Below are 23002 nucleotides of genomic sequence, written 5' to 3'. Positions count from 1 at the left end.
TGTGGAAGCACATTTTACATGGTATTACAATGAAGCCAACTTCCATTAATATTCTTGAGCATATAATGGAAGACATGTGCATCATAGCCATCTTTATTTCAGTTCCACAAAACACCCAAAAATTGGAGTGCCCCAGGTGGTCTTGGAAGAGCAGGATGAAAACGGGTAACGCTGACTGCCATTCAGACATTGTTGATAGTATCTTCATGATGGCTATACTTAATTACCAGGATGATCACAGATATTATCTTTGTAACTTTCAAGAGCACCCACCATTAATCATCATTAACATGACATCCATTTTGTGCACTCTGCATGTCATCATCCAAATGACCCAATTCCAACTAGGATTGCAAAGGAATTCAAGGTGATTTATGGAAGCTGTGTAACATCATTAGCTATGTATTAATGTAAAAGACAGGTTGTGCAAGAAAGACAGAGAAGTCCATAGATGGGGATCCAAATATGTGTATTTATGATCCAAACTCTTTTTTAAAGATCCTTTCATTTCTCAAAACAGCCTGGAAGATGACCCCACAGAATATTGTGATCTTGGTTGCTGTGAGTTTTCTGGGCTGTATGGCCAGAAAACTTCTGAAACATGGCCATACAGCCCGGACAGAGCTGGCCCTAGGTAATTTTCAAGTGTAAGCAAGCAGTATTTTTGGCGCCCCTCCCCAAACCAATCACTCGCCGCTTCTCTCTTCATCAAGCCCCCGGCCTCCTCCCTTGCAGCAAGGAAGGGGGCCATCGCTTTGGAGAGGAGATAAGCGGTGTTTCTTTCCTTCCCAAAGCACCAGGCTCCTTTCCAGAGACGTAGTTCGCGTACCACTTGAGCTGCCCCTGAGCCCGGAAAACTCACAGCAACCCAGTGATTCTGGCCATGAAAGCCTTCAGCAACACATTGTGATCTTGGTCGGAGTTCCATTAGAATACGTGTTTCATTTTATAACTCTTTGGAAAGTGGTTTGGTAAAGGCAGCGAGGTATTTTCTAAATAGATAGATAGATGTATTACAATATCTATAGTATGGTGTCTGTTTCTATCATGCCTCATATGTCTGGCACAAGACCCTTTGTTTTCTTCTACACTGCATGTAGTAGGTTACATCACTTCTGCGACTGCGTTCAGTGCCTGATGGCTCAAAAGCTGAGAGCTAAATGAGCTGAGATGGAATTTGCCTGACTGGTCTCAATAATCTCAAAGGAAATAAGAAGGATATGTCACATTTTAAAAAGAGATGGTTCAGGCAGCTGATCCATCCCCTCCATGACTCCTGCTTATGTTCTTGCAACCTTCCTTCTGAAATGCTAGCCTCACCCTAGTAAAGCTTGGGGAAAGTTTTAACAGGGAGGTCATAGAATCGTAGAGTTGGAAGAGACCTCATGAGCCATCTAGTCCAACCCCCTGCTAAGAAGCAGGAAATCGCATTCAAAGCACCCCCGACAGATGGCCATCCAGCCTTTGCTTAAAAGCCTCCAAAGAAGGAGCATCTACCACAGCCCTGGGCTGAGAGTTCCACTGCTGAACAGCTCTCACAGTGAGGAAGTTCTTCCTGATGTTCAGGTGGAATCTCCTTTCCTGTAGTTTGAAGCCATTGTTCCGCGTCCTAGTCTGCAGGGCAGCAGAAAACAAGCTTGCTCCCTCCTCCCTATGACTTCCCTTCACGTATTTGTACATGGCTACCATGTCTCCTCTCAGCCTTCTCTTCTGCAGGCTAAACATGTCCAGCTCTTTAAGCCGCTCCTCATAGGGCTTGTTCTCCAGACCCTTAATCATTTTAGTCGCCCTCCTCTGGACGCTTTCCAGCTTGTCAACATCTTCCTTCAACTGTGGTGCCCAAAATTGGACACAGTGTGATTCCAGGTGTGGTCTGACCAAGGCAGAATAGAGGGGTAGCATGACTTCCCTGGATCTTCCCTGGACTTCCCTATACCCCTATTTATGCAGGCCAGAATCCCATTGGCTTTTTTAGCTTTAGGTTTATAGATTCCCCCCCCCTCCCAAAAAAAAATCCCTTCTGCTGTTAAAAAAACACAATGCCCTTTCACTTTGTCAAGGCATTTTTGTTTTAAGTTGCCTTCCTGTTTGTATGTTTGTAGAGACCATGACTATTTTGGGTACTTCTGATTCCAGTGAGCCACATATCACCATTTTTTTTTTTTTGCAGAAACCAAAGTAATATCTCTCTCACTTTCAGTTTTGCTCCCAAAACTGTCACCCTCTCTAAATATTTTCTTTGTTCCAAGTTAGTATGCCATTGCCTGCCTACAAAGGGTTGCGAGAATGTGATTTGTTCCCAGTGGGTTTCCTTGGTTGAATATGCATTGAAACTCTGGTATTTCCAGAGACCAAAACCCAAACCATTACACCAGGTTTTGGATGGTTTTGATGTGGACACTGAAACACAAAAACAGAACAGTGCCCAGCCCCCAATATAGCATTTGCAGCCACTTCTATTTGAGACTGGGGCTATTTGGGGACCTTTGAGGGCCACACAAGATCTTCCAGCTTGCACAATTGCCACCTGTTTTGCTGTCATTATGTCTGTTTTGAACCTACATGCTTCCATCCCACTGGGTAAAAAAACCTGCAACAAAAAAGCATCTGTCTGAAGCATCTCATCTGTGACAGCTTTTAAACCTGCATGCCTGTCATTAGTCCATCAAGCGTCCAACTGAGATGTTTTTGAACCAGAGCCAAAGATGGCTGAACCTTAAACACCTTCAGGAGCAAAAACCAAAGAACAGAATTGCCGGGGGGTTGTACTACGTTATTTTCATTTCACAGCTGAGAAATCAAGTTACAAAATGTCATTTCTATCACTCTAGAATAAAAAAATGTTGCTCAGTGTCGTTCACACGCGTTGAAACACAAACAAAAAACAAACAAACAATCAGCCGACAATTTGTAAGGCCAATGAAGTGAAACATGAATATGTGCCTGACAAGCATTGCACAAACAAATGCCTCCCTAGCATACAACATCCTGGAATTACAAGCAATTATTACAACTACAGATGTACTTGCCATGAGAAAAACGAGACACAAACTGCTTTGCAGAAATTTAATAGAGGCTGTGCTATAGGAACAGATGCCTCCTAATGTATATCTCGTAGTTTGGTGGGATGAAGAATTGGCTCAGCGCCTTATATAATGGACTTTTGGGACCAGTCAATAGGGCCATTGGAGGACTCTAGTAGCTGTACTCCAAAAAAGACACAGTCTTAAGCTTCGGAGCCAATCCAAGATAAAAGACAGACAAGCTAGGTGAAGTAGTCAACAGGCATGGCACAAGCTAACTTCATTATTAAGAATTAAGTGCCTATATTTTTGAGGACTGCATCAAAATTAGAAACTGGAACAAGTAACAAATTTATGTAATAGTTATTCATCAAGATCCAGGTAAAATTGTTGGTGTGGGAGCATGTTCACTAGTTTTATTCCAAAGCCGACTTACTATTTCTATTTGGATAGTACAAAGTAAAGATGGCATCCATTATTGGCTTCCAATGAGATGTTAGAAAGTGTCTCTCACTGATTCCAACATTACACATCCAAAAGCCAGCTCACGAGAAACCAATTCCTTCCACATTGGGCAGTAAGAAAAATCAAATTTGTTTGCCAAAATGATGAAGAGAGGGGTAGAGAGACAGAGGCAGAGACAAAGTGAGTGGGAGATAACTTGGTCAAAGACCTGTTTTGTCAATACTATATTCACATACTGAATATCTTTGCAATGAATCTCCGTATTACAAATTCTACATTTTCAAACAACATTTGAGAAGGACATTTCCAGCAGTGGCTTTAGACACTTCAGTTCTAGACCTTACTTAGGCGCTCCCTCATTGTTCGAGTATGATGGCCCTCCAAGTGTAGTGTCTTGGCGGTGGGTACATAGGTACGTAGTCCTATTCTTGACCCGCATGTTCTTCTACAGTGAGGGCATCTGTTTCCAGACGGAAGGCGGTCCCGGTCAAGGTTGGCTTGACGTGCCTTCCTCTTGGCATGTTTCCCCCTTTAACTCTCCATTCGTGCCTCTTCGAATTCCACAGCACTGCTGGTCACAGCTGACCTCCATCAAGAGCACCCAAGGGCCAAAGCTTCCCAGTTCTCAATGTCTATGCCACAATTTTTGAGGTTAGCTTTAAGCCCATCATTAAATATCTTTTTCCTGACCACCAACTTTCCGTTTTCCATTGTTGAGTTGGGAGTACAGCTCTAGACCAGAGTTCTTTTTCAAAACAACATTAGATACAGGCCTTGAAAGCAAGAATTGCTTAGTCTCAACTGGAACAACACTAGAGTGAATACTGGAATTGCTTTTTTTAAAATCACCGCCAACATAAACAACAAGAAAACACTCCCCAGCTCTCTGTAGCATTTGCAGAAAGTGATTATTTGACATGGGAGTTCAGATGTCTCCACGCACTTCAGATCCACATGGAAACATTTCGCCTCCAGAGCTGAAAAGTTGCTGGGGTACCACATGGACACAGAAGCAAACATTGTAAAGCTTTATTGAGCTTTTGCCTATAGTTCAGCCTGGTGTGCTAATTATAAACCAAGAAGCCCAAGGTGATATATACCCTTGTGTCCCCATGGCAGCCGCCAAGGAGATAGGATACACAGAATAAATGCAGTTTCTCTCCAAAGTTCGAATTTTTGATTTTACAAGAGGAAAGGAGAGGTATGCTCAATCAATGGGAATGAAACAGGCTTGATTTAGGCTGAATGAATCCCAGGGATTCTTTTACCCGATCTTACTCATAACAATAAGATAACAAACCCAGGTTTGTTTGTGTGTATATATGTATGCTGTCTTTAAACATATTTCCCTGGTTGTTTATGGAAATATCAGCTTTATCAGCACATCGCCAACAGATCTGCTCCTCATCAGGCAAGTATAAGAGAAGCCACAGAAATGGTATGGCATTTAAGCTGATGTAAATCCGCTATGCTCCCCAAAGGGAAGAACTGTGTTTGAGGCTGGGAAGCGGGATGAGCCCTTAGTATCTCTCGTTCCATCACAGATCAGCCTGCATTTCAGCAGAGTTTGCAAAAATTACCTTTTTGGATAACATTTCCCAGAATACTCCAGCCAGCACGGCAATTTTGACTGTTATTAGTCCAAAAAAGCCAGATTTCCAAGAAAGCTTGCAGAAGCATTGCATGCTAAAGAAGAATTTAGCAGAAATAAAAACACTCAGCAGTACTGGTATTTGCCAAGTGGCAAAGGCTTGCACTCTGGGAAGTCGTGTTTAAAGTCTGTTCTCAAAAGGGAAGGAGTAAACAAAAAGAAAATTACAGAGTGACCCTGGGAAGAGGAGGAGACCAAGTGGCTGATCTTAGTTCCCAACATAGCTGGCTGCAGACTTGCTGGTTGACTGAGGAGTTTGCTTTAAAAAACAAAACAAGATCACAATGGCCAATACTGCATAATGATTCTGAGGACAAACGTGATCTAAATATATGAAATTAGACAAAAAGACAGGTTGCAAAAGGAACCAAAGGAGCAGTGGGGACAGAGGAAGGCAATGATATCATAGTTTGAGGATCTAAAATTGTCAAATAATTGCTGAAAGATACTAAAGGGGAAAAATGCTTCTTTTGAAAGAAAACGAAGAGACTAGTAGCAAGGAAAATATTGCTGGAGTCTTCATATCCAAAACTAGATTTTATCCATTTATTCTAGTCCTTGAAAAAAGGTATAGTATAACCTAGTATCCAGTTTCATGATTGACAGTACAATTCTAGCCATGTCTACTCCAAAGTACATCTGAATGTGTTCAAGAGGATTTACTTCCAGGGAAGTGGATTTAAAATTGGACAGCAATGTATCCTTCACTTGTTTTTAAAAACAGAGCTTGGTTCCAGGAAGCTCCAGTCACCACAGATAATGGTAAGGGATTATGGGAGTTGTTGCCAAACCATCTGGAGGGAAAGATCTATTTTCTTAAATAAAAAAGAGAGAAGGGAACAGAGTACCGTACTTCCTTTTGAAGAATTCTTCACTGCTTAGCCCAAGAGGTAGCCAATGATGAATGGATGGAAGAATCCTTCTCTCTTCTTTTCCACACACAATTTGTAGTCCCTTTCTACACCTTCTTTTTCAGTTGTAAATACAACTCTTTGGCCCAATGGCTTGAAGAGCTAGAAGACTGTGATTTTTTGATTAGAATGGAGTCATCCGTCTCTCTCCTCTGGTTTTCTGTATCTTGGCAGGGCAGGAAGGGAAATGAATTCTCCCAGGAACAATATATTGTGGCCACTAAAAATGGTTTCTAGTGACTTAATCCTGAATAGGCAGGTGAAATCAAATAGCTTTATAAGGAATTGGAAGCTGTTGGAGCCCAGTTTTCTTTATGGATCTGCACAGCTGCCTGCAGTTCTGGGTCCCCCTTAAGGGAATGGTTCTGAAAATTATTATGGTTGATCTGAATCCTATTAGTATGTCCCAGCTATTGTAGACTCACTGAGTGAATTGTTGAATGGTGTGTCAACATAGAGGTAAATCTGATTGACTCAATGGGTCTGCTCTAACCATAGGATCCCAGCCTATGAGTAGCAATATTGCAACATTTACAACTGTGGTTGCTGGAATGAGACACCCAACTTCACTCCTGCTATAGAATCACAGAGTTGGAAGAGACCACAAGAGCCTTCTAGTCCCCCTGCCATGAAGGAAAATCACATCAAAGCATCCCTGATAGATATGAGGGCCCATGGTGGAACAATGAGTTAAACTGCTGAGCTGCTGAACATGCTGACCAGAAGATTGGCAGTTTGAATTCTCCTGTTGTTAGCCCTAGTTTCTGTCAAACTAGCAGTTCGAAAACATTTAAATGTGTGAAGATCAATAGGTACTGCCTTGGTGGGAAGGTAAAATGGCGCTCCATGCAGTCATGCCAGCCACATAACCTAGGAGGTGTCTACAGACAACACAGGCTCTTCGGCTTAGAAATGGAGATGGGCACCAACCTGCAGAGCCAGAAGGGGGGACCTTTATCTGCGTTTGTTTCTAGGCACTGAATATTTGCCTTGTGTCCGCTCTGAGTCCCCTCGAGAAGATAAGGTGGAATACAAATACATCATCATCATCAGTGACGGTTCAACCGAGAGGCAAACTAGTCATTTGCCTGTGGCGCCATCCTGTAGGGGGCGCCATCAAGGCAACTCCTGCCTCCGCTGCTGTGCCTCTGCCCTGCAGAGCCCAGTGCCTTCCTCCCCAGAAGGAAGACGTCGGGCCGTTTGCAGAGTGAAACAGCACTTCTCCAGTCTGCAAAGCACCCAGCAGCTCCCTCTGGAGAAGGAGGATGTTGGGCAGTTTGCAGACTGAGAAGCCCAGCACCTCCCCCCCCCCCCCCCCCCCCTTGGCTGCAACTTGCCTTGCAGCAGCCAAACAGAAGGAATCAGGCTCCACGTGGAGCTGGCTTGGGTCCCTTTGATCCTTTTGCCTCCCCTGTAAAGCAAGCAGTGGGATTGGGGGGAAAGGGAGAAGGGAGAAGGGGGAAAGGAGCGAGGGAGTGTGGGGAGAAGCCAAGCCACTGTAACCCACTCACTGCCTTCCCATTTTAGTAAGTATTTTTCTATTTGTGAGTCCATTTAAGGGGCTTGTTTTGCTTGGGGGGGGGGGGGCGGGGGGCCTTTGCTAACGGGGTTTATTGTTGTTGTTGGAAGAGGGACCAGGCCTTGGGGCCTTGGATCCTTTTTCCTTTGGGCCCTCTCTCTGTTCTCTTTCCTCCCAACCATTCCTACTACCTGCTGCTCTTTCTCTTTTCCCTTTGCAACATACATGAGGGTGATCCTTTTGTTTGCAATGTGTGTGTGTGTGTATATACATACATACATATACACACATATATACATAATATTGGGATTTACTATGGGAAGAGAGATGGAGATTCCCCCATTTTTGAATGTAAACAATCCCAAAAAGACTCCAAAGGCTTTGCATTAGCTCCTGAAAGTATCTTAGATTGGAAAGGGGGAACCCCAAAGGACATCTAGTCCAACCCCATGAAGAAAACCACAAAATCCAGCCCTGGAAAGAACTCTTGTCTGTTTGTTGGAGGCCAGTGTGACTGTTGCCATTAATCACCTTGATTAGCATTGAAAAGCCTTGCAGCTTCAAAGCCTGGCTGTTTCCTGCTTGAGGGAATCCTTTGTTGGGAGGTGTTAATCAATCAGGAGAGAATACTTCTGGAACCTGTTGTCAAAAGCTTTCATGGCCAGAAACACTGGTTTGCTGTGGGTTTCCCAGTCTGTATTGCCATGTTTCAGAAGCAATCTCTCCTGATGTTTCGCCCACATCTATGGCAAGCATCCTCAGAGGTTGTGAGGTCTGTTCGAAACTAGGGAAGTGGGGCTTAATTATTTGTTGGAAGTCCAGGTTGGAAGAGAAAGAACTCTTGTCTGCTGGAGGCAAGTGTGAATGTTGCAATAGGCCACCTTGATTAGCACTGAATAGCCTTGCAGCTTCAAAGCCTGGCTGCTTCCTATTTGAGGGAATCCTTTGTTGGGAGGTGCGAGCTGCCCCTGATTGATTCATGTCTGGAATTCCTCTGTTTTTGTGTGTGTTGTTCTTTATTTACTGTCCTGAGTTTTTAAATACTGGTAGCCAGATACTCTTCATTGTCATGGGTTCCTCCCTTCTGTTGGAATTGTCCACATGCTTGTGGATTTCAATGACTTCTCTGTTGTCTGACATGGTGGTTGTGAGAGTGGTCCAGCATTTCTATGTTCTCAAATAATATACTGTGTCCAGGTTTTACCCCTTAGCTTAAATGGCTAAGGGGGGAAAGCAAGGGGCTTGAGGCTGTTAGGAATTGTGGGAGTTGTAGTCCAAAACACCTGGGGGGCCAGTGTTTGCCCATGCCTGGTAGGTAAGTGCACTTACTGTTGCATCTTTGCTGGAAAATAATTCTGTGTACATTTAGAAAAGCATAAATACTACATATTTCAAGTAATGCATCATCATTTGATCATTTCATAGAATTCCAGCAGATTCTCAGAATGTGTAGGACGCATGGGGGTGGGAATTTATGAGTAGCTGTCACACAGCCATATAACCCAGAATATCAAGGCAGAATAACCCAAAATATCTGCTTTGAACTGGGTTATCTAAGTCCACACTGCCCTATATCCCAGTTCAATGTTTGGTGTTAAATTCGCAAATATAGTAATTCCTACATAACATTACCATGTATTGAACTGCTTTTTCTGTTAATTTGTTGTATAACATGATGTTTTGGTGCTTAATTTGTAAAATCATAACGTAATTTGATGTTTAATAGGCTTTTCCTTAATCCCTCCTTATTATCCAACATTTTTGCTTATCCAGCGCTTTTGTTTTTCAGTGATTGGTTTTGGGGGGGGGGGGGGGGCGCCAAAATTCTGTTCGCCTGTACTTGAAAATTTCCTAGGGCCGGCTCTGATCATCATCATTGTCATCCAGCCTTGATTGCTTTTCAATAATAATTCTGTAACTCAACTTCAATCTTGAATAACTGGTCAAGACATAATTTGCATAGAGAAAGATTTCTGGCCTGCTGATCTCAAGATGCCTACTGTGACAAAATATACTTTCTCCTAACTGATCTTGTGGAGTTAAACAATTGTGAGCACAGGATCACTTGAGAGCAGCTAGAGCAAGAAGACTTTGCTTCTTTTCCCGCTGCCTAAATGCCCCTTCAGAGCTTGACATTGTGAACCTGCTGCTGGGGGTAAATAAAGATTTTCCTAGTCCGATTCTATTTGCACTTGACAGGGGCAACTGGCTTAGACACCCTGATTTTCCTTTCCTTTCTTCTTTGCACTCTGTGTGTCTGCAAAGTGGCAGGCAACTTTGAACAGTATCAGATAATCAATGTTTCCTAAAAGAAATTCACTCTTCAGACTTTAAAGGAAGAAATGCACACTGGGGAACATTTGAATAAAGGGAACATTTATACAAAAAGCTATTTACTCTGCTAGCAATTTTCTCTATTCCCTTTGCTAATATTGCTGGTATTTGTGTTTGATCAAAAGCTTTATCCAGCACAATCCCATTTCCTTTCCAAGTCCAGTCTGAAGTGAAGCCATAATACTACCGAGTGGGGAATTGTTCAGGGATTCAGACACCAATGGAGGATGCTTACGAGGTCAAGTTGGTTCCGCTCCAAATGAGGAAATCTTGTGATTTTAAATTGTCATCAACTACAGTGATGTGCAGCATCTTTCTAGCAGGCAGGCTTCATGGCTGTCTAGCCAACCCGCCCACTGCTCTTGTTTTAAAATGCGCAAACAGCAGCTGCCTGGTGAGAAATAAGTTTGGTAGCTGATCAGCCTGATTTTTAGTTCCTGCATATGGCTGGCTGGTATCATGCAGCACATACTTGTTGGCAAACCAGAGCCGAGATGCTAAGCACTGAATACAATGTGAAACTTGATCCCTGGAGAAATGGAGATAGGGAAAGGGTCCCTCCAGGTCAGGATACAATTACAGTGTGAGGCACACATTTCCACGGCTGTCTTCTGGTGTGGTTTCCTTTTTAAATAAGAGTGCTGCATTCTCTCAGCATGATCCAGAAGCCAATACAGCCAGAGTGCTTGCATATAAAGCTAGTTTAATCCCGGTGGCTTCAGTGTAACTGACAGGCCAATTTGTAATACAGCTGGAAAGAGCTACGCTGCTACCACTAGGCTCAGCAAAGCTATCCACATAAGCACACAATGATTCACAAGCTGATGTAGGTGTCACACCATCTAACAATATACGGTGTTATACACAGATAGGATTTTACACCAAGAAGCAACACGCCCATTAGATTCTTTCTGAAGATGAAGACTTCTGGCAGCTGCTACGCTTTCAAGTGACAGTAAATTCCACAGAGGACCTTATTTTGGGATTTGCTGTTTTGTGGTTGTTGATTCCCAGTATTCCATCTTTATTGATATGAAGAATAAGTCTCTCAGTGTATCTACACTGCAAAATTAATGCAGTTGGACACCACTTTAACTGCTGTGGCTCAATACTATGGAATCCTGGGAATTGTGGTTTTACAGATCTTTTAGTCTTCCCTGCCAAAGTGCTCGTGCCTCTGACCAAATGACTAATCCCAGGATTCCATTGCATTGGGCCATGGCAGTTCCAGTGGCATCAAACTGCATTAAATTATATAGTGTAGATCAGTGGTTCTCAATCTAGGGTCCCCAGGCGTTTTTGTCCTTCAACTCCCAGAAATCCTAACAGCTGGCAAACTGGCTGGGATTTCTAAGAGTTGTAGGCCAAAAACATCTGGGGACTCCAGGTTGTGAACCATTGGTGTAGATGCATCAATTTCAGGCAATCTCTTCCGCAGCTATCAAATCTGATGCAAGTTAGCCCTCTATCATGTGTATTTTCTTATCAAGAGATAGCATTTAAGATCAGCACAAACATAATTGCAGTTTTCAAACTTAATTAGAAACATTCATTTCTGTAAAATCTTACCAAAAAGATTAGATAAGTTGTTTCTTTTTAAAAAAAATCATATGCCTGCCAAACACTTTAGATTAAGCATACGAGTTTGTTTTGCCATGTAAAACATACCTCCCATGTATTTCAATCAATTCATTTACAGCAACTGAAATTTTTAACTATGTGGTAATGGTGTAAGAGGGACTCTGTAATGAATATTATGCTTCTGAAGATTCACTCTAATGTTCTGCGAGCATCCTAAATTGGTTCTGAATTATAGCTGAGAATATCAAACTATCTATGGAAACTAGCAATAAGAATAAAGCCATTATCAAGGGGTGGCTTTCCCCAGAACTTCCCCACATGGTAAATGGATAATTTATAAATCCTGGATATTGATGTGCTTGACACATCTCCAGTATGATTTGCATGTATTGACTCAAACCGGCCTAAAAACTTGTGTTTGCACAAGAGTGATATGAAACCAGAGTGTCCTAGGAGAGATAAGAAAGGGAAGCACACTGCCTCTTTGTTGACCTTTCAAGATGATTCCCCGTGGTTTAGGTTTCAATCATATATGCATCCAGCATACACTATAGCAGGTGAAATAGTGACCATCTCTGACCTCAGGCTTACACCACACAGGACAGTTTCACCACAATACTTTGGCATTCAATGAAAAGAATCAAATAGGGATGGTAGGTCTCCTATTCTCCATCCATCCCTCAAAGCAGAGATTTGAAGAGGAACAGCACAGCGGGTGATCTTTCTTCATACTCTTCCTCACACAAATCTGCAGGATTGAATTGTGGATAAAATCTTTGAGGCTGGATGGCCATCTTTCAGGGGTACTTTGTGCTTCTCCTGCATGGCAGAGGCTTGGACTAGATGGCCCATGTGGTCTTCTTCTGATTCTATGTAAGGTTGGGCAGTATAAAATCTATGGCTTCCCAATTAACCATTCTTTACCTAGTACAACACTGTTGAGCCTTCCCCATATTCACAACATTCAGGACTTAAAAGTATGACAAGTTTAACTGGGAATCTATTTTTTAAGACCCGGAATTATTCTTTGGCTCTGAGAATGAGGAGTGCCTCGGCCATCCCATCAACATATCTGTAAACCCATATGACTACAACTTTCTACAGTGCAGTTTATTCAATTGAATTTGGGAAAAGCTGTTTGGAGGACACTGCGGGTTGTCATCCAAAAATGAGGTTGCTAAACTCTGTATTGAATGAAAAGCAGTATGTTGTACACATCTTTTGTGCCTATGGGTTTCCTTAACCCCAGTATTAGTCATGCAACCATCTATATTTTTTTGAGCAGGGAAGAGGGAGCTTTCCTCATCCAGGGAGGCATAGGATATTTGTTCTGATGTGATACCACTGTCCTGTGAAGAGCCCCAAACTGAGACTGCCATTGGGATGGGGTCCTGACACTTGTGTGTGTGTGGCCTTGCTTGAACCACCAGCAAGGCTCTCACTCAATTTTGTGAGTTTCTGTACTGGTCACACTCAGCCATGACTATAAGTAACTGCTGTGTGCACTTCATTTACCACTGTGGGTTGGCTTAATGTGATTCGCTCTCTGTGCTTATTTGATTAATCTCAGCTCCAGCAGAGAGGAGAGTGCTACTGTCTTAGTCTGAGAGGCTAAGTTAGACAAAGGCAACCAGTCTCCTAGGTCCATCACTGCTGCTCCTGCTGCTGGAACAGCTTGGGTTTAATCATGCTCATGTAAAATGCCCCACTCACTAGAGAGAAGCTTTATATGTGGCCAACATAATGCAGAAGCAATCATAAAAGCAGTTGACTGCAATGTCCTTGAAGAGCCATTGGTGACTGTCAGAGCTGGCACATTTTTTAAAGAATACGCCAAATCCCAAACTCGAACATGAAAACTCAAAAATGCAGATGACCCATGAAGCTGCCATGCCATTCTGAGACATCTACTTGGAGAGGCATTTAAATGAAGTACAATTACTTGAATATAATATACTGTTCTAGAGATTAATGGCCTGAAGAACGATGCTTTAGAGCGCAGCCTGAAGTCAAGGCTATTTTGCATTAACAGAGGGATCAGCTAAGGAAGATTTTGGCATTAGCTTTATCATAGGAAAGCAAGAGACCCTTGTCATGTCTTAAGAGAGTTCTGGGAAGGAAAAAAATAGCAGGAAAGAATACTGCATTAGAAAGCAGAATTACACTATATAACACGATTTTTACTCCTGGGTTATAAATGTCATTTCCTAATTGGCTCTATCATAAAAACATGGAAAATGTTTATGAAACTGCAAAAACTTTGTTTTAGTGGGACATCTTGCAGCACATTTTGCTATAGTTTTTCATCGAGTCTCAACCAATTCAACGTAGTTTGTGGCAGCCACAAAAATGAAGTTTCTGGAGTGTAACAATTACTTTCAAAGTAAGTACCGCACAATGAAACAGGAATAAAACTTCAAACCAGGATCAGATTTTTTTTCAAATTTTTTACATAGTTTTATTATGATGTTTATTTATACCCCACTTTTTCTCTCCACAAGGAGGCTCAAAGAAAAGCCAATACGGCATCACCACCCAGCCAAATATGCCACAGATGTTTTTATTTCTGAAGTGGTGGGAAGAAATAGTGGATGAGATGCCAGAATTGGTAAGACCAGCATTAGGGTTTTAGTGTATTCATGAGCACTCTTGCAATGCTTTGTCTTTTAGCCAGCTAGAAAAAGAAAAGACACTTCATCTTTGTCTAATGGTAGGGCCAGACCCATCAGGAAACTGGTTAGGTAAGAAAAAAAGTATGGAGTTCAATGGCAGAACATGTGCTCTGCATGCAGAAGATCCCAGGTTCCATCCCTGATATCTCTGAAAGAAGGGCTGATGGGAGCAGTTTCTTTAGACAGGTGAATTGCCTGACATAAGGAAGCTTCCTGTGGGCCTAAATGTAATTTCTGATTTCAACTAAAGCAGATTGGAGAAATACATGAAGACCTAACAAATCAACACTTACAGTAGTTCTGGTTAACCAACTTCCGGTATCTGACCTACTGTATTATCCGATGTGCTTGCCGGAGGGACAAGGCTCTTCCCTTTGGCAAGCATGCAGCTTAGGGAAGCTAAGCTTAGCAACACGCACCAGGCTTCCCTAAACTGGGCGCTTGCGGAAGGGAAGAGCCTCCTCCCTTCGGCAAGCACCCGGCGCCGTGGAGAAGCCCCAGCCGTGTTGCTTGGCAGCAGTGCGACCTGGGATTCCCTAAACCGGGTGCTTGCCGAAAGAAGGAGGCTCTTCCCTTTCGCAAGCCCCCGGCTTGCCGGGAGGGATAATAGGGCCTCCCTATTATTCAACAGTTCTGTTTATCCAATATTCGGCCCACCTGTTTATCTCGGATAACCGGAACTCTACTGTACTTAAAAATCCTTTAATTCAGTGAGCCCATGGGAGCCAAAGCTAATACAGACAGTCCATCGAACTTACATACAACTAGTTCAGAACAGGGGTGAGACAACAGGAAGTGAGAGAAATTTATCCCTAAGAAGAGAAAATCACTCCTGAAGGAGTTATATGGGGAAAAGGTGTCTCAACATTCAATACAGAACCTGGTATTCACCGGCAGTCTCCCAAGTACAAACTAGAGATTACTCTGCTTAGTTTCCTAGGTCAGATAGGTTTGTGGTGCCTTTTGGGTATTTAGGCCTTGCATCTACAAGGAAGTGAAGTTTTGGTAAAATAAACAGCTTATATCAACTCATAAGCTACCCCAGATTCATACCCTATGTAGCTCTCATTCCCTCTCCTTTTTCTGATTCCACAGAAAATACAGAGTTGGAAAATACTGCAACTCCTGCCATGCCCTGGTTTGCACTGATGCCATCCACCACTTTATTAGGGATGTAGTTGTAGGGAGTGGCAGTATGAAGCTATTGTCATCCTAAGTAACAATTCTACTCATCAAATGAAATTTTACTTTACTCCCAGATTTGTTCTGTTTTACAGGAACTTCAAAGTTCATTTTCAATTTAGAAATAGTTCATGCATCCAAAGCAAAGTGAGAAGACAACATCGTCATGGGAATACAAACACAGTAAAGAGAAGATGCCTTGATATGAATGATTTTCAGTGTCTCTGTTAAAATTCCTTTGTATGGGGAAAATCCCAATTGGGAGAGGGAATAGTCCCTAGCTGATCAACGAAATTATTATGCAGCATTGCATTTCATCCCATGCTCGTCTCACGGTTATAGCTTTGCACTTATTCCCATTCCCTTGCCCTATTGTTTACAGCCTGGCCATGTTTACATTAACCACCATTGATGGATGAGCACTGTTTTAATCTGAGTTTTATGTTGCTTTTTACATATATTTTATTCAGTTGTATTTTATATTGTGTCGATTTTATGCTCTATTTTTTAAGAACCTTGTGCCTTATGTAAGCCAGCCCAAGTCCCTTTGGGGAGATGGTGGCAGGATATAAGAATAAAGATATTATATTATACTAGCTGTGCCCTGCCACGCGTTGCTGTGGCCATTTAGAATTCCACTGAATCGCCTCGCTGCTTCCAAGCCTGGGTGCTTTCTATGTATGGGCCTCCTTGCTTTGGCTGGTTGAATGGGACGGAGTGGTGTGATGGCTTCCAAATGTGAGGGTTTTTTATGTAGGGGAAATATTGGTTTGAGAGGTTGAAGAGGAGTGAATAGTGTTGGTGCTTTGAAGCCTGGCCGCTTTCTACCTTGTGGAATTGTTGGTTGGGCAGGTTGAATAGCAATGAATAGTCTGAGTGCAGGAAGTATGAAGGTTGCAATTAGTTACGTTTTGAATGTATTGAATGGCCCTGGAGATTCAAGGCCTGGCTGTTTCCTGGTTGACGGAATCCTTTGTTGGGAGGTGTTAGCTGGGCCTGATTGTTTCCTGTGTGGAATTCCCGTGTTTGGAATGTCCCTGTCTTTTGAGTGTTGTTTTGTATTTTGTGTCCTGATTTTAGAGATTCTATTGTTCTGTTTTCTTATTAGACCATAGTAATTATTACATATGATATAAAGTAATGTTATGTATTAATTACTGTTCTTAGGAATGTAGCACGCAAACATTGCAACATGTAATTCGAAAACATTGACTACTAAATGGCAGACTGGCTTGGATAAGTGAAGCTTGGCTAAGTGAGACTCTACTGTATTGTCTGTTTGGAGGTCAAGTGTGAATGTTGCCTTGCAGCTTCAGTGCCTGGGTGGTTCTTGCCTGTGAAGTTGTTGATGATTATTGTTGTGGTTGTGATTGTTTTTACAGTAGAGTCTCACTTATCCAACATAAACGGGCCTGCAGAATGTTGGATAAGCAAATATGTTGGATAATAAGGAGGGATTAAGGAAAAGCCTATTAAACATTAAATGAGGTTATGATTTTACAAATTAAGCACCAAAACATAATGCAATACAAGAAATTTGACAGAAAAAGTAGTTCAATAGGCAGTAATGCTATGTAGTAATTACTGTATTTACAAATGTAGCACCAAAATATCACGATATATTTAAAACATTGACTACCAAATTGTGTTGGATAATCCAGAATGTTGGATAAGTGAGACTTTACTGTATTGGAATTGAGGTGTAGAGGAGGAGAAACTGAAAGTAATGGAGGGAGAACTCTTCCTGCTTCCCTTCTGGCCCCCGCCCCTCCGTGGCCTCGGTGTGCCTGTTTGAGGGGGCGACGTGGGCAAGGCCCCTCCCTCCCTCCCTCCCACCTCGCTCTCTTTCCCTGATGACCATGAGGAGGAGGTCATCCCGGAGGAGGGTGGCCGGGGAGGAGGCCTGGCCTCCCGGCCCTCTCCTGGCCACGTCCCCCGGCCCCAGTCCCGGCCAGGCCTCGCCGGGGGGAGGGCGGCGGTGGGGGGCACTGTGTAGGCCTTGCTGGTCCCTCCTCCCTGGTGCCATGTTGAGGGCCGCTGGGTGAGGTTTTTCTTGGTTGCGGTGCCTCGGAGCAGGAATAGGGGAGCGCGCGGGAGCGCCTGTTGAGGGGAGGGGTGGGGGTTGTTCTCTCCGTGCCTGGGGTTCGTTGTGGCGGAGGCGCACATGGAGCGTTTTTGTTTTTAGGCCCTGTGGTGGTTCCTGTTGTTTATTTTTGTTATATGAACCCAGAGGCAGGGATGAGGGGTTGTGCTGGCAAATTTTGAGGTTGTGGGATATGTAGTTTTGTTGTTTTGCTCAGTGCCGGGATTCTATTACCATTTTATATATATAGATTATTGTAATACCTTCATTTTTAGGTGTTGTGTGGTTTCCGAGGTGTATGGCTGTGTTCTAGCAGCATTTTCTTCTGACGTTCCAGCTGCATCTGTGACTGGTGTCTTCAGAGCATCAAATGCTGCTAGAACACGGCCATACAGCCCAGAAACCACACAACACATCAGTGATTCCAGCTATGAAAGCCTTTGACAATACCTTCATTTTGCTCTGCATCCCATTCCTGATTACCTCTGTGAATACTTGAGCTGGGTTGCAATTTCAAATATACATATTATGCAATGCAGCTGCTACACAGACCTAGCATTCCAGTACTTAATTATTCGGTTAAATGAAAAGCAAACAACATTTTTTAAAAGAAAAGGCTATTCTAAACTCCTACAAGTTTACATAAGACCTAAAACCTCTGCCAAACTGAAATGTTTAAATCAAACCTGCCAAGTTGTAATGCTTTGGACAGAGCTTCAAAAGCTTCTAGTGTCAGCCTGACAACCTCCAGACTGGTTACATGATGGTTATCTGGAGACTGAGAAATTCTATGCGAGATGGTGGCCTTTTTCGATGATCAAATCTGGAGGATCACAGAATGCCATGTGCATTATTTACTAGCTTGGGCACCCAGCATTGCCTGGGTTATTTGAAAAAGTCCGTTTTTAATTGTACAAAATGCAAAAGGTTGTGGATGAACTACACATCATGTCAGATTAACCCCGAGAAACTCCACCAATACTTAAAGTTATGTTGGGTATGTTTGCTGTAGATGCATTATTGATGGAATTCAGTGTGCTCTCTGGCTGTAGGGTAAAGTACAACTCCCACTGCGGTGAGCCAGTCCCCTCAAACCCCACCAGCAGGCTGAGCAAATCATGGGAGTTCTGTGTGCCAAGTTTGGTCCAGATCCATCGGTGTTTGGGTTCACAGTGCTCTCTGGATGTAGATGAACTACAACTCCCCCAAATCAAGGTGAATTTTCCCCAAAGACCTCCAGTATTTTTTCTTGTCTTCTGTCAACATCAAGTCCTACATTCCAGGAACTGGATCCATTTTTAATGGCAGAAAACCTTGGACTCCTGGGTTAATATTGTGCTGGATGAAAAGCATTCCTTTGCTCTGTTTTAAATCTTCCATATGAATGTATCACAACACACAGTGTTTCCTCTTTCCAACCTGCTTGGCACTGTCAGTTAAACATTGCTCATTCAGTCCCAGCACCACCTTAGCCATCTCATTTCTTAGCTGAGACTCTTCGTCTTTTTCTCCAATCCTCATATGGAAAGTGTTTTGCATCCCTGAGCTTTGCAATTTAAAAATTATAGCCGCTTGAAGTTTGACCCAAACACCCCCCTTGCCATTTTGACTTCTAACACCTCGCTGCCAGAATTCCTTTAATGACTTGCATTTGTTCCTCCAGGCTGTCTCTATCTCCAGAGTAATCAATCAAGCTCTTTTGGTGAATCTGTCTAATGTGCCTGAAGACAGGAGAATTATGAAAATTGATCTCTACCAAGAAACACGACCATTTTTGTTCCCCATTACTGCTTGATCCAGATTAAGACAAAACTAAATCTGAAAGCTAATTGCTCTGATGAACTGATACAGTTCACTGAGCATGGAGAGGGAAAATGTGGATTTTTAAGAAGACATTAACCTTTACAAAAGGCTATTATATGCTGACGCTTTGTTATGTGCCTTCAGTTAATTCAGGCAATGTATTCAAGATGACTTTCATAAAACTGGGGGTATAAATGGTGTGGATCTCTGCAAGCTGATGGGATCCAGGTGTAGGATGATGGGAGCTGCAGCCCATCAGTAGCTGAAGGACTAATACATAAACCCCACCTCTGTTCTAAACAATTACATTGTGTAACAACATTCAAAAAAAATTCTGTTCCTGGTTTGAAAGTGTTATTTCCTGTTTCATTGTGCAATACTTACTCTGATACTTCATTTTGGTGGCTGCCACAAACTATGTTGAATTGGTTGAGACTCTATGAGATATAGTCATTGAATATGTATAGCAAAATGTGCTGTAGGATGCCCCGCAAAAACAAAGTTTTTGCAGTTTAATAAACTTTCCCCATGTTTTTATGATAAAACCAATTAGGAAATGACATTTATAACCCAGGAACAAAAAATACATTATATAGTGTTGTTCATTTGTCAATGGAATGATATCTCACAGTTGCAGCTTTTTGGAGCTGGTGTAATGCTAAACCAAGAGGGATGGGACACAAGGCCCAGGAAGAAAAATCACAATAAGAGTCGAAAGTCCTACAATTTGAGAAACTGCATCAAGGGTCTCATGCTGGGAGAAAGATGGAACACAAATGAAACGAAACAAAATAAAGCCTGTGCTATATTTTACTGAGCATGGAATCAAATTGCTGGATTAGGCGACCTAATCGAGGCCCCTTTCCCAAAGGACGGAGACATCACATGTTAAGTAGACATGTGCAAGCTCCTGTGAGTTTTTCTCTGATTCTTTCCTTCAAATTTTACTCAAGGCACAATTCCATTGGCTAATGTACCCTGGGAGCAGCCGGTGCTGCAGTGGGTTAAACCACTGAGCTGCTGAACTTGCTGACCGAATGCTTGGCAGTTTGAATCCAGGGAGCGGGGTGAGCTCCTGCTCTGAGCCCCAGCTTCTGCCAACTTAGCAGTTTTAAAACATGCACATGTGGGTAGATCAATAGGTACTGCTCTAGTGGTAAGGTAACAGCATTCCATTCAGTCATGCCAGCCACATGACCTTGGAGGTGTCTACTAACAACGCTGGCTCTTTGGCTTAGAAATGGAGTTGAGCACCAACCCCCAGAGTCAGACACAACTAGACTTAACATCAGGGGAAACCTTAACCTTTAATGTGCCCTGAAGGCACTTTCTCCCCCATGGCTGAGCACTGTCCCATTATTGCATTACAGTACCATGCAGGCTAAGGTGAACGGGTCTTCCTGAATCAAGTGATAGATGATGTGGGCCCATTTCTCCATGCAAATGTATATGGGCCAATATGAAGCAACCACGTTTTAAATTTTGTGTCTTTGCTAGCTCCCCCCTCCCTCAGCCAACCTCTGATGGGCAAGCTGGCCAGATCCCCATCCTAATTAGCAAAGGTATTCCAAATGTGCTCTTTGAATGGCAGTTTCTTGCGCTGTTTTGCAATAGCTGAGCTATCTTGAATCCTGTGGGATGTTTTGAAATGATGTGTCTCATCTCCTGGGTATGTCCTCCTGAGGAATCTGGTATAATCACACTCAGCAACTGAACACTTTAGCAAAATCCCAAATGAATCATATGAGTTGGCTTAGCTGATCAAGACGATTAGTTCCTAACAAGCAATGACAGGAAGGAAAAAAACAGGGGAGGGATGGCAGCAACTGTATGCTGTGTGTGTGTGTGTTAGGACTGAATCCTGCGTACAATAGGAGTTGATCCTGAGATCAGCCCTCAAAACTCCAAAAATATAGATGATTCCTATTTAGGAAGCCCTTCAGTGTCTTAAATATGCTGGAAATGATTATTCATTGGTAAAGGAAGAGCACTCTGCATATGATGAGAGCAGCTCTTTCTCATATCTCATGTCATTTCAATGACACAAGACTGAAAATTAGGACCCAGGGTTGAAAAGTAACTATCCTGGCCTCAAATGTATTAACTGGGATTCAAGGCCCTGTCAGCTTAGCTTTTCTCCTACTAAGTGTCCTATTCTAGGCACTAAATACTTTGAATGTGATTTTCCTGCTTCTTGGCAGGGGGTTGGACTGGATGGCCCACAAAGTCTCTTCCAACTCTATGATTCTAGGCACATAGATGTCTAGAGTGGTATATAGCGTGGTTTATTTTCTAAAGAGATAAGTGATATTGCAGTACAAATCAGCTCCCATAAATAGCATATGCATTAAAATCAGGAACCCTTATCCTAGAAGTTGATCCGTGTGTGTTTGCTCTCTGCTTATATGATAACTAGCTGTGCCCGGCCACGCGTTGCTGTGACGAAGTCTGGTGGTCTGGGAAATAAAGTATTGAGGAATTGGTGGTAGTTAAGGTCAAGGGTAAAGGTTTTCCCCAGACATTAAGTCCAGTCATGTCTGACTCTGGGGGTTGGTGCTCATCTCCATTTCTAAGCCGAAGAGCCGGCGTTGTCCGTAGACTCCTCCAAGGTCATGTGGGATGACTACATGGAGCGGTGTTACCTTCCCGCCGGAGCAGTACCTATTGATGCACTCACATTTGCATGTTTTCGAACTTCTGGGTTGGCAGAAGCTGGGGCTAACAGTGGGGGCTCTCTCCGCTCCCCCAATTCAAACCTGTGGCCTTTGTTCCAGAAGTTCAGCAGCTCAGCGCTTTAACATGCTGCGCCATCAGGGGATATTATTTCCTAAAGGTTGTGAATATACAATATTTCTGATTGGTTTTTTTTTGTTTGTTGGAGGCAAGTATGAATGCTGCAATTAGGAAAAATGATTAGGATGTAATGGCCTTGCAGCTTTAAAGCCTGGCTGTTTCCTCCCTGAGTAATTTTTTTGTTGGGAGGTGTTAGCTGGCCCTGATTGTTTCCTGTCTGGAATTCCCTTGTTTTCAGAGTGGTGTTGTTTGCGATATTTTATGTGCTTCTACTGTCTGTGGCCCTGAGAAAACAGAGGATTTGCCTGATTTTGATGATGGGAATACTTTGTTGGGAGGTGTTAGCTGGCCCTGATTGTTTCCTGTGTGGGATTCCCCTGTTTATTTACTGTCCTGGTTTTAGAGATTATATTGTTCTGCATTATTCTATCCCAGTAATTATTTCATATTAAAGAAGAATCCCACATATCCAACATTCGCTTATACAATGTTCTGGATTATCCAACGCAGTCTGCCTTTTCATAATCAATGTTTTAGTAGTCAGTGTTTTAAATTCATTGTGATATTTTAGTGGTAAATTTGTAAATACAGTACAGTAGAGTCTCACTTATCCAACATAAACGGGCCGGCAGAACGTTGGATAAGCGAATATGTTGGATAATGAGGAATTAAGGATAACCCTATTAAACATCAAATTAAGTTATGATTTTACAAATTAAGCACCAAAACATCATGTTAGACAACAAATTTGTCAGAAAAAGTAATTCAGTACACAGTAGTGCTATATAGTAATTACTGTATTTATGAATTTAGCACCAAAATATCACGATATATTGAAAGCATTGACTACAAAAATGCGTTGGATAATCCAGAACGTTGGATAAGCGAGTGTTGGATAAGTGAGACTCTACTGTAAATACTACATAGCATTACTGCGCATGGAACTACTTTTTCTGTCAAATTTGTTGTATAATATGATGTTTTG

At 42.6% G+C, this 23002-nt stretch overlaps 1 protein-coding gene across 2 annotated transcripts in view; it reads right to left on the bottom strand.

Moving 5' to 3' along the window:
• Positions 1-23002, bottom strand: part of nrp2 (neuropilin 2) — a 351320-nt gene that overhangs the window by 12394 nt on the left and 315924 nt on the right. The gene's annotated exons all lie outside the window — the stretch shown is intronic.

This window comes from Anolis carolinensis, chromosome 1, assembly GCF_035594765.1.
Source record: "Anolis carolinensis isolate JA03-04 chromosome 1, rAnoCar3.1.pri, whole genome shotgun sequence".
Lineage (NCBI taxonomy): Eukaryota > Metazoa > Chordata > Lepidosauria > Squamata > Dactyloidae > Anolis > Anolis carolinensis.
Note: the sequence above shows the minus strand (reverse complement) of the source record. Positions and strands in the feature narration are given on the sequence as shown.